The following is an 11,305-nucleotide window of genomic DNA, read 5'->3' as shown; positions in this document are numbered from 1 at the left end:
GTGGATGAGCCACCTTTACAGGTTCTATTTCAAGGTCATAATTTCCCCACCACCTTATGGAGTGATGAACAGGGGCGACCCTGACCCAGGTCTAAGGAACCCCCCCTCTGTTATGTCCACAAAAGTACAATGCCTGCTTTCCACTATCATGTCCCCCCATGTCTTGATTTCAGCCTTGGACCAGGTACCCACCTGAGATACCTCCGGCATTGGACTGCATTGCAGTGGTGCCCAGATGGGAAGGCTAGGTGTGTAAGGTATCGTTCCCCTACTATGGAGTAAATATTTTTGCCGTCACCATGTCACCACCCTCAATAAAATACTAGGGATAGTACAGTAAAAGGGGGAGTCCAAGAACTATTACATTAATAAGGTATCCCTGAAATTGAACCCATGCAACTGCCTCTCTGCAGCATAAGAGTTTGGTAACCATCTGAGAGGCCTCTGAAGTTGAGCAGTGGTGTAATATAGCTCATATTTAGGAGCAATCAATCCCCTGGTCTCTAAGGTAGCCTATAAAGGTGGTCATTCCAACCCTGGCGGTCGGTGTTAAAGCGGCGGCTAAACCGCCAACAGGCTGGCGGTAAAAAAAATGGAATTCCGACCCTGGCGGAAACCGCCAACAGAGACCGCCACATCAACACACCGCTCGCCACGGCGGTACAAACAAACAGCGCGGCGGTCCCCGCCAACAGACAGGCGGGAGTCAATGTACCGCCCACCCTATCACAACCTACCAATCCGCCACCTTTTCCGGGGCAGTAGCCCCGCCGATAAAAACACGGTCACCTCCATACACCCCATGAGGAATCTGGACAGCATGGAACCCGAATTCCACATCCTCCCAGCGATAGTCTTCCTGCTCCTCTACCAGGAGCACGAACGCCGGCGCAGAAGACAACGGTGAGTACTGCACCTACGACATAGGGGAGGGGGGAGGCAAAAAATGGCATGGACTCACATACGCAACACACCCACCCCCACCCTCACCCACTAAAACACAAACATCAATGCATAGCAATACATCACAGTTACCCCCCCAAACCCTCCGGAAGAATGCAAAGACAAAAGGAAATGATTCGAAACATTGGAATATATTGTATTACTGGCTTAAAAATATATAAAACATCAAAAATTCTAATATACATAAATGTACAAGTCCGAGCATTGCAGCAGGCATTGTCCGTGGACCACTGGGCCCAAATCACATGGGCAAAGCCCACACAGGATAACTGACTCCAACGGAGAGAACACTGCAGGGGCATCAGATAGCAAAACTACAGGCACCTCAGGGGGAAGGGAAGGGGGGCACCTCAGCCAGATGAGTCCACGACACCAGATCCATGAGGGGCCTCCATGGCCACTGTTCCATCCTGGGGAGTGCAAAGCCACAGTCTCTCAAGTCTCTACAGTGGGTGGGTTGCCCACTGTTCCATCCTGGGGAGTGCAAAGCCACAGTCTCACAAGTCTTTGCAGTGGGTGGCCTGCCCACTGTTCCATCCTGGGGAGTGCAAAGCCACAGTCTCTCAAGTCTCTACAGTGGGTGGCCTGCCCACTGTTACATCCTGGGGAGTGCAAAGCCACAGTCTCTCAAGTCTCTACAGTGGGTGGCTTGCCCACTGTTCAATCCTGGGGAGTGCAAAGCCACAGTCAATCAAGTCTCTACAGTGGGTGGGTTGCCCAATGCCATATCCTGGGGAGTGCAAAGCCACAGTCTCACAAGTGGATAACATTCTCCACTGGTTCTGGAGGGGGACTGGTGCCCAGAGTGCTCCGTGCAGCCCTGCCCGACACAGATGCGGGCCTACCCCTGCCGCTAATGGGCCAGCGGTGCTTGAGATGAATGGCCCAGTTTAGCAGTGCTTGAGATGAAGGGCCCAGTTCAGCGGTGCTTGAGACGGCGGTGCCCAGTTCAGCGTTGCTTGAGACAGCGGTGCCCTGTTCAGCAGTGCTTGAGATGAAGGGCCCAGTTCAGCGGTGCTTGAGATGGCGGTGCCCAGTTCAGCGGTGCTTGAGATGAAGGGCCCAGTTCAGCGGTGCTTGAGATGAAGGGCCCAGTTCAGCGGTGCTTGAGACGGCGGTGCCCAGTTCAGCGGTGCTTGAGACGGCGGTGCCCAGTTCAGCGGTGCTTGAGACAGTGGTGCCCAGTTCAGCAGTGCTTGAGATGAAGGGCCCAGTTCAGCGGTGCTTGAGACGACGGTGCCCAGTTCAGCGGTGCTTGAGACGGCGGTGCCCAGTTCAGCGGTGCTTGAGACAGCGGTGCCCAGTTCAGTGGTGCGTGAGACAGCGGGGCCCAGTGCAGCGGATCCGGCCATGGCGTGGAGGTCATTTGCCACCTGTCCTGTGGCTTGCGGGGCCTTCCTGCCCATCTGTCGTGTGGCTGGTGGGGCCCTCCTGGGCTGCAGTAAAGGGCCTGTTGGTGTCCTCCTGCCCACCTGGGATGGGGCTGGTGGGGCCCTCCTGGCCAGCTGGGCTGATGGCGGTCTTGCCGGGTGTGCTGCCCTTCCCAGCCTTCCCTGTTCGCCTGTGGCCCTTCACCACCTTGGGCGGTGTGCCAGCTGGCTCCACACTTCCTGCCGGAGCCATGGTAGGGGTTTTAGTCCCTGGTGTTTTCACTCTCTCGCGCCGGCCACTGCCTATCTTCGGATGCTTCTCCGGGGGTGGGCTGCCCGTGCCTTGGCTCCTTACTGAACTGGCTGCCCTTAAGGGTGGGGGACTCCACAGTCCATGGCAGACTGTCATGACAGGGCCCGGTTTTGTGGTGGCTGAGGTGCTGACTGGAGTCCTATGACATGGACGGGGTGGGGGAGTTGTTGGGAAGAGGTTAAGTTTGGACAGGAAAAGCTTTTTAGGAGCAGTGGGACGGGTAGGTGTAGTGGGTATGGGAGTGGAGGAAGAGGTTGTGGTTGTAGGAGTTTTAAGTCTGGTGTCTTTGGGTGCAGGTGCTTGGGCTGGAGGCTGTCGTGAGGTGGATGGCTGTTGGGTGGGTGGCTGCCTGCGTTTGTGTATCTTGGAAGAGGGGGTCACAGACACACTGGGAGAGGACACAGGGGACGTGTAAATGGTAGTGGGGGTGGTGAATGCACGTGCGCGGGGTGTTCTGGTGTGTGTGCTGGTGATGGACGTAGTAGCTGAAGATGTTGTGCATGCAGGTGTGAGTGGAGACGTCACAGGGAGGGAGGAGGGAGACGAGGAGGAGGGGGACACAGTGGAGGCAGTGGGTGTTGGTATGTCTGTATGTGGATGTTGCTTGTGTGAATGCCTGTGTGATATGTGGTGCTTAGGTCTGGCTGAGCTTCCCTTGGGTGTTGAGGTGTGTGCAGGCTGGTCTGATGGTGTGTCTGGGATAGGCAGAGGTACAGGTGATAGGGTATGGGTGGAGGAAGTTGGAGGGGGGAGGCTAGAGACAGGGACAATGGCTGCCATCAGTGCTGAGGCCAGAGTGTTGAACGATCGGTGAAGGGCAGCCTGACCAGAATGAATGCCCTCCAGGTATGCATCACTCTGGTGCACCTCTCTTTCGACACCCTGGATGGCATTCAAAATGGTAGACTGCCCAACAGTGAGCGTCCTCAGGAGGTCAAGACCTCCTCACTGAGGGCAGCAGGGGTGACTGGGCCAGGGCCTGAGGTGCCTGGGGCGAAGGAGATGCCCACCTTCCTGGGTGAGCGGGCACGGGGCAAACGCTGAGGGGCTGCTGGGAGGGCGGTGCTGGTGTGCTGGGTGGCGGCTGTACCTGTTGTGCGGGGGGATAGATGTTGCCACCACCACAAGGGAGCTCCCTTCAGAGGACGAGTCCGTGTCACTGATATCTGCACGAGTCCCCGCTGTGGAGCTCCCCTCGCCCTCCGTCCCACTGGTGAATTCCGAGTCCGTTGCATGGCGATCCATGGCCATGTGGGATGCAGCTCCCTCGTGCTCCGATGCCACTTCTCCTCTGCCTGATGATGCTAATGCACACATGGACAGGAAGACCACAAAAAAAGGGGGGGGGGGGGGAATAAAGACATGTTGAGTGCATGCATTGGCGAGACCGTTGGCGGACAGGACAGACACAGAAGCCCCCTGCACTACGCCGCGCACTTGGGGTCCACTACTCAATCGGTGGGACATTGCCTACAAGCCTATGGACGACATCTGCACACATAGATGACACAGGGCCATGAATAGCTGTACTTGGCACCCTACAGAGGTGGGGGGCGGGGGCACAGGGCCATGCCTTACGGAGGGGCCTAGCCTACAGAAATTGCCCTGGCCTAGGGATACCCACAGCCCTCCTCCCCCACCCAGACACCTCCACTGGGCGCAAAGTCACCAGGATTAGAGTGTACTTACCCCCTTGTGTCTGCTGTGATGTCCTCACGCACCCATCCAAATCAGGGTAGGCCACCGCCAGGATCCGGGACATCAGGGGGGTCAAAGTCCGACTGGCACCCCTCCCACGTTGGGAGGCCATCCCCAGCTGAGCCTCCGCCGTCTTCCTGCTCCAGCATCGGATGTCCTCCCATCTCTTCCGGCAGTGGGTGCCCCGTCTGTGGTGCACCCCCAGGGTCCGGACGTCCTTGGCGATGGCACGCCAAATATCGATCTTCTGGTGGGCACTGACCTATGTGACATGTACAGGGGGAGAAAAATAGTCATCACCTACTGCATGCTCAATGTGAGTGGCCCCCCATCCCTACCCTTTCCTTGTGGCACATGCTCTCATCCGTCGTTTGATGCATGCCTCAATCGCTCCCCTCCCCACCATCTTTCATCCACCCCACTCAACACAGGCATTGCCCACAAAGCATGGTCCCAGTGTACTTACCTGTTGGTCTGGAGGACCGTAGAGTAGCACATACTGGGGGAGGACCCCATCCACAAGTTTCTCCAATTCCTGAGCAGTGAAGGCAGGGGCCCTTTCCCCAGTTGCATGAGCCATTGTCTCTTCCAAACCGAGGTCACAGCAGCACTTGCAGTGCATGTCCTCTCCTGTCGAAGATCAGGTATCGAGTGATTTAGCAGATAGAAAATGGCGGTCACGCCTGCGGCGGTGCGTACCGCGGCGGTGCGTACCGTGACCGCCGGCGCATATCATCATTGGCTCCTGAGATCCATAGGGTTCAATGTTAACCAATGCTGCTTTGCTGCGCGGTCTTCGACCGCCTACCGCCACGGTGTGCAACGCCAGCGCATTTACCTCACATCTCATTGTCCCACTTCACAGGTCAGGCAGCCACCATTTCAAGGGCCCACATGGCTTAGTTTCTACTGCGTCACACATACCTAGGCCTTGCATCAACACTCATACAAGCCATTCAATGTATTGGGAATCGTGATCTGTGCAAGCTGTGGTTACGTACCTGTGGCTACCCAGTTAGAGCCAGACCTGATGTCACCAATCCGCCAACCCACAGGGATCCCCCTCAAGTGCAGGTTCTGTCAGTACTCCATTTCTTTGCAAGTGGGTCATTTCAGACAACAGTGGCCATATCATCAGGGATGTCTCAGCCTATGTTTTCCAAGGTGTTGTCCAGAGTGTTGTCTGCCCTGCTGAAACACATGCATAGCTACATTGTTTTCCCTGAGGAGGGGGATTTGCCTACAGTGAAGGGTGATTTCTATGCCCTTGGACATATCCCCAACATCATAGGTGCCATTGATGGGACACATGTTGCTTTGGTCCCCCCCAGCAGGAGTGAACAGGTGTACAGGAACAGGAAGAGTTATCATTTCATGAATGTACAGATGGTGTGTTTGGCTGACCAGTACATCTCCCATGTTAATGCCAAGTTCCCTGGGTCAGTGCATGACGCGTACATCATGCGGAATAGCAGCATCCCTTACGTGATGGGTCAACTCCAGAGGCACTGTGTGTGGCTAATTGGTGACTCTGGTTACCCCAACCTGTCATGGCTACTGACCCCAGTGAGGAATCCCAGGACAAGTGCAGAGGAACGGTACAATGAGGCCCATGGGCGAACTAGGAGGGTGATCGAGCAAACCTTTGGCCTCCTGAAGGCCAGGTTCCGGTGCCTCCATATGACAGGTGGATCCCTACTCTACTCACCAAAGAAGGTGTGCCAGATCATCGTGGCCTGCTGTATGCTTCACAACCTGGCTTTGCGACGCCAGGTGCCTTTTCTGCAGGAGGATGGTCCAGATGGTGGTGTTGTAGCAGCTGTGGAGCCTGGGGAGAGTGAAGACGAGGAAGCCGAAGAGGACGACATAGACAACAGGAACACAGTAATACAGCAGAATTTTCCATGACACACAGTTAAGAATCCACACCGGCATATTACATTTACTTAAACACTACTACCTCTCTACTGTCTGACCTCTTCCCCCAGTGTATGGTAACTGAGTTGTGACTTTCCCTTCCGATTTCAGAGATGTGGGCCCCACTGCGTGACATCTGCCTTGTTTCCCCATGGACTACAGCTGTGTGAGAGTGGTATGTTGTCATCACAATGTAAATAAGCATTTTGGCACGGTCATGTCTAATACATTTGTTCAAAATCACAGCCAGACTCCAGATTGTTTTGTGCAATAACTGTGTTTATTACAGTGCTCTATATTGGTGGGTGGTTGCAAATCGGTGAGGGGTGATGGTGGAAGATTGTCCATGGCAGAGTCCAGGAAGAGTCCAGACTATTAGTATCACAGGTGCATTGTCCAAATGCCTGTGGAAAGTGGAGCAGGGGCAGTTTAAGGATGGACAGGATGACAATGTGGGACAGTGGGATGACAATCAGAGAGGTATCCTTTCCTGGCGGGGGTCTTGGCATCTTACTCTGTCTTCTTCCTGGATCTCAGGGCCCGCTTGCGGGGTGGTTCTCCTTCCGCAGGGGGTGGGGTGCTGGTGGCCTGTTGGTCCCGTGACGGGGCCTCCTGTCCACTAGCGCCGGTAGAGGTGGTAGGCAGTTCTTGGTCCATGCTAGTGTCAGGGGCCCTTTGTGGTGCCACAGTGTCCCGCAATGTGGTGACTACCTGATTAAAAGCCCCTACGATGGTGCCCAGGGCGGAACTGATGTTTCGTAGTTCCTCCCTGAACCCCATATTCTGTTCCTCCTGCAGGAGCTGGATCTCCTGAAACCTGGCCAGTACCTTCACCATCGTCTCCTGGGAGTGGTGGTAGGCTCCCATGATGGAGGTGAGGGCCTCGTGGAGAGTGGGTTCCCTGGGCCTGTCCCCCCCCCTGTCGCACAGCAACCCTCCCAGTTCCCCTGTTTCCCTGGGCCTCTGTCCCCTGGACCGTGTACCCACTACCACTGCCCCCAGGTCCCTGTTGTTGTTGGGGTGGTGGGTTGGCCTGGGTTCCCTGTAGTGGTGGACACACCGCTGATTGACGTGTCCTGGGAACAGAGGTATGGGCCCGCTGGGTGGGTGCTGTGCTGGTGTTCCCAGAGGGGGGAAGGTCTGCTGTGGCCTGTGGCTGTCTGAGAGGAACCGACTGTCCCGAGGTCCCCGATGGGCTGGGCTGGTCATCTAGATCCAGGTCGACAGAGGTGCTGTCATCACTGTGGGCCTCTTCTGGGGGTGGAGTGGACATTTGTGGACCCTCCTGCACGGTGACGTGGCGTTCGGGTCCTGCAGGGGTTATTGCATCTGTGTGTGCCATAGCGTGCAATGGGTGGGTGCCCGTGTACCCCAGTGCTTGCATTCCCGTGTGGGGGCTTTTGTGACGGTGGTTTGGGGGGGGACGGGTATGTGCCGTGGGCATGCTTTGGTGATGGGTGTCCATGCTTTGTGGTCGCATGCTGGGCTTGGTGTTGGGATGGGTGGGTTGTGATGGTGAGACATTTGCAAGGAGTAGGAGTGATGGGGGTGAGGGTGAGGGTGGGGGTATGAGTTGGCATGCTGGTGGGGTGAGGGGATGAAGTAGTGAAGATGAGACTTACCAGAGTCCATTCCTACAGATACTTCTGCGAGGCCCTCAGGATGCAGGATCGCCAAGACTTGCTCCTCCCATGTTGTAAATTCTGGGGGAGGAGGTGGGGGTCCGCCGCCAGTCCGCTGCACCGCGATGTTGTGCCTGGATACCATTGAACGCACCTTCCCCTGTAGTTCGTTCCACCGCTTCCTGATGTCGTCCCTATTTCTTGGGTGCTGTCCCACAGCGTTGACCCTATCGACTATGCTGCTCCATAGCTCCATCTTCCTGGCAATGGTGGTGTGCTGCACCTGTGTCCCGAAGAGCTGTGGCTCTACCCGTCCAATTTCCTCCACCATGACCCTGAGTTCATCCTCAGAAAACTTGGGGTGTCTTTGCGGTGCCATGGGGTGGTGTGGGTGATGTGTGGGGTGGATTGTGTGGTGCTAAGTGTGGTGATGTGTATTGGTGTGTTGTGTGAAGTGCGTGGTAATATTGCTGGGTGACAGTTAAAAGCGCGTCTGGGTGCTCGGATCTCTTTTCTCTGTGCGTGTTCATGAATCTGTTGGTGTGGAGGTTTGCGGGTGATGTGGGTGTGTGTTTTATGTTGTGTTGGGTGTGTGGGAGTGGTGTGTGTATATGTATCAGGTGTGTGTATTTTGAATTGTCCAATGTGGCGGTGTTTTGTATATGTGTGTGTATTTTGAGCGCTGCGGTGTGTACCGCCAATGGAATACCGTGGTTGAAAGACCGCCGCGTGGATTCGTGGGTCGTGATGGCATGGGCGTATTTCTGTTGGCGTGACGGTGGAGGTTTGGTCATCGCCAGTTTCTCGCTGCCCTTTGGTGTGGCGGACTTTTGTGGATGTCTGCATTTTGGCGGTTTGCCTGTTGTGGGTCAGAATGGCCGTGGCGGTTTACCGCGGCCGCGGCGGTGTTCTGGCGGTCTTCTGCACGGCGGTATGCACCTTTTACCGCCAAGGTTGGAATGACCCCCAAAGTGTCCAATTTAACCCTGTGCCACTTAGTAGCCCAAATTAGTGATGCCAGCATGTGTTGCAATTCCAGAAAGAATTACTTCTTTAATATCACTGGTGGTGCCACAAAAAATACAGAAGTCATGGAAGAATAAACATTTTAGCAATAGACACTCTCCCCATAGTGTTGTGTAGCCATTTTAGTTATAGCTCCATGCACTTTATTTTAACACACTAGGCCGCTGTGCACTTTAATCTAGATATATTTTTTCAGCTTCGTCTTTTTATTGTTACAATAACCATTTTTACGGTCTTGTTTTATTTTCTGTTTATCTAACTGTTTTTGCCTAGGCCAGCACTCTGTTCTCAAACATGACATTCTTGATCACTCTGTGCTTCTTCCAAGGCTACAGCACAGTACATTGCCGGTGAACGTGGTAGAAGTTTAGTATCCAACATTCGTAGAAAATACACATCCTTACGTAGGGACATTTTCGCAGAACATCAGTTGTGTTGTTATAAAACCACTTCCTTGTCCCTTACACGTTAGAGGGAGATTCAAGCCAGTGAACAATGACTGTATGCTGATTGCTGAATGCTTCGCTACAGATGCTAAGGCAGACCACAGGCCTTTGCTCAGGTATGGGGGTTGATGTCTTCCCAGAGGAACCCGAAGGGCAGAATGAGAGCTTAACATACTCTCCTCGATCATAACCCAGGTAGGAATTAGTCCATCAATTATAGTGACTATACGATAGTATTATTTTTATGCTTCACTCTTGTTGTCACAATTTTAATACTGTCATGTTGTGTCGTCCTGGTTATTGCAGCTCACGCTTTGCTATCTAAGATGCAGTCATTTTAATAAATTCATTATTGAAACATATACTGCTTCTTTCTGTCATTTATATATGAGACTGAATTGTATATGAGAGAAACGGATGAGACTTGAGTGACCACGACTTCCCTGAGAAGCCAAGTATGTCATGCGCTCGGCTGCCCAGTCATCACTATCCTTGGGTAGAGATGAGGCACTGCTAGTTGGCCAGAGCAACACCCGGATTGGAGCGACAGGTGTCACCTGCAGTGGATTAGACTTAGGCGGTCATTATGAACATGGCGGATTGGCTCGCCATGCTGGCGTTGACGGGTGAAACCACCAACCGGCATGGCAGGCCAACCCGCCACATAATGTACCTGGTGAGGGCCGCCATCGACAGCCCTCACTCACCGCCACACTACCTCCATCAGGCAGCCTGGCGGCGGGCGGAAACATTATCCGACAGTGCAGCAGTGCTACCCCTCGGATATTGTTTCCTAATCTACCAGCCTTTCCCTGGCGGAAGCGTTGCACGGAGGCACTTTGCATGGGCAGTGCAGGGGCCCTGGTGCAGTACCCCGTCGTGCAGGTCACTGCCCGATTTTCAGGCAGTGATCTGCATAATGGGTGCAGCTGCACCCGCTGCACAGAGGCATTGGCGGTGGCTCCATGTGGAGCCGCCATTAATGTCCCGACCAGGCCTTCCTGTGGGCCATGCGGCCGGCGGGGATTTTACTGCCATGTTTAAAATGAGGGCCTTAGTCTCCCAAACCGCGGGCGATTCTGCCGCTCAAAATCCAGTAGTCTCATTAGAATAATGAGAGCCTACGCGACAATAGGAGGCAGGGGTAGCTTGTCTAAAAGGAGCATAAACATTGTATCAAAGCCTTACTCAAGTTCCCTTCACAAGATCATGTTCAGAGTGACTAATTTGGACTCCTAAATATTTAACACATCATATTGCCACAGTAAATGGATATTCCCAGGTCGGTGGTACATGTTTCTAGTGTCCGCAACAAAGGAAAGAGACAGGATTCTCCTAATTAATCTGAAGCCCAGAGATCGGTCCAAAGCATTTAAACCTGACTTAACTTCTGGCAAGAGCATGGGGTCTATCTGCTGATATAGCAGATTATCATCAGCACACATCAAACCTACATTGGAATGGTATCCCATGGAGTAGCCCCAGTAACCTGTCTTCTCCTGTAACATACAGGCCAATGGCTCCATGGCCAGGGTGAACAGCAAAGGAGACAGAGGGCATCCCTGCCTAGTTCCCCGCCCAACAGTAAAACTGTTTGAAATGCCAGTATGCATCCTGGCCACCAGACACTCATAAAGGATCGGCACCCACTTGCTCCTGCCCAGTGTCCACATTGACAAAGATAAATACCTCACATGTTTCTCCATAATAGTGTTAATTTAAAGCACAATGATCAAAACCATTAATCAAATGATAATCAAAACTTTTCATTATGATGTTTCACAAAGCAATTTTCCAAAATATAACAACACATATTCATAAAATTTAAATCATAGACATAATTACATTAATTGATTACACTTAGCAAACATAGGAACATATTTACAAGAAAGTGGTACATCACCTCGGATGCAGCACTTTTCTTGCCTTGGCCTATGCCCCCCTAACGTC

Source organism: Pleurodeles waltl, chromosome 4_1, assembly GCF_031143425.1.
Source record: "Pleurodeles waltl isolate 20211129_DDA chromosome 4_1, aPleWal1.hap1.20221129, whole genome shotgun sequence".
NCBI classification, from domain to species: Eukaryota; Metazoa; Chordata; class Amphibia; order Caudata; family Salamandridae; genus Pleurodeles; species Pleurodeles waltl.
The sequence above is the reverse complement of the archived record's forward strand: the minus strand, read 5'-3'. Positions refer to the sequence as shown.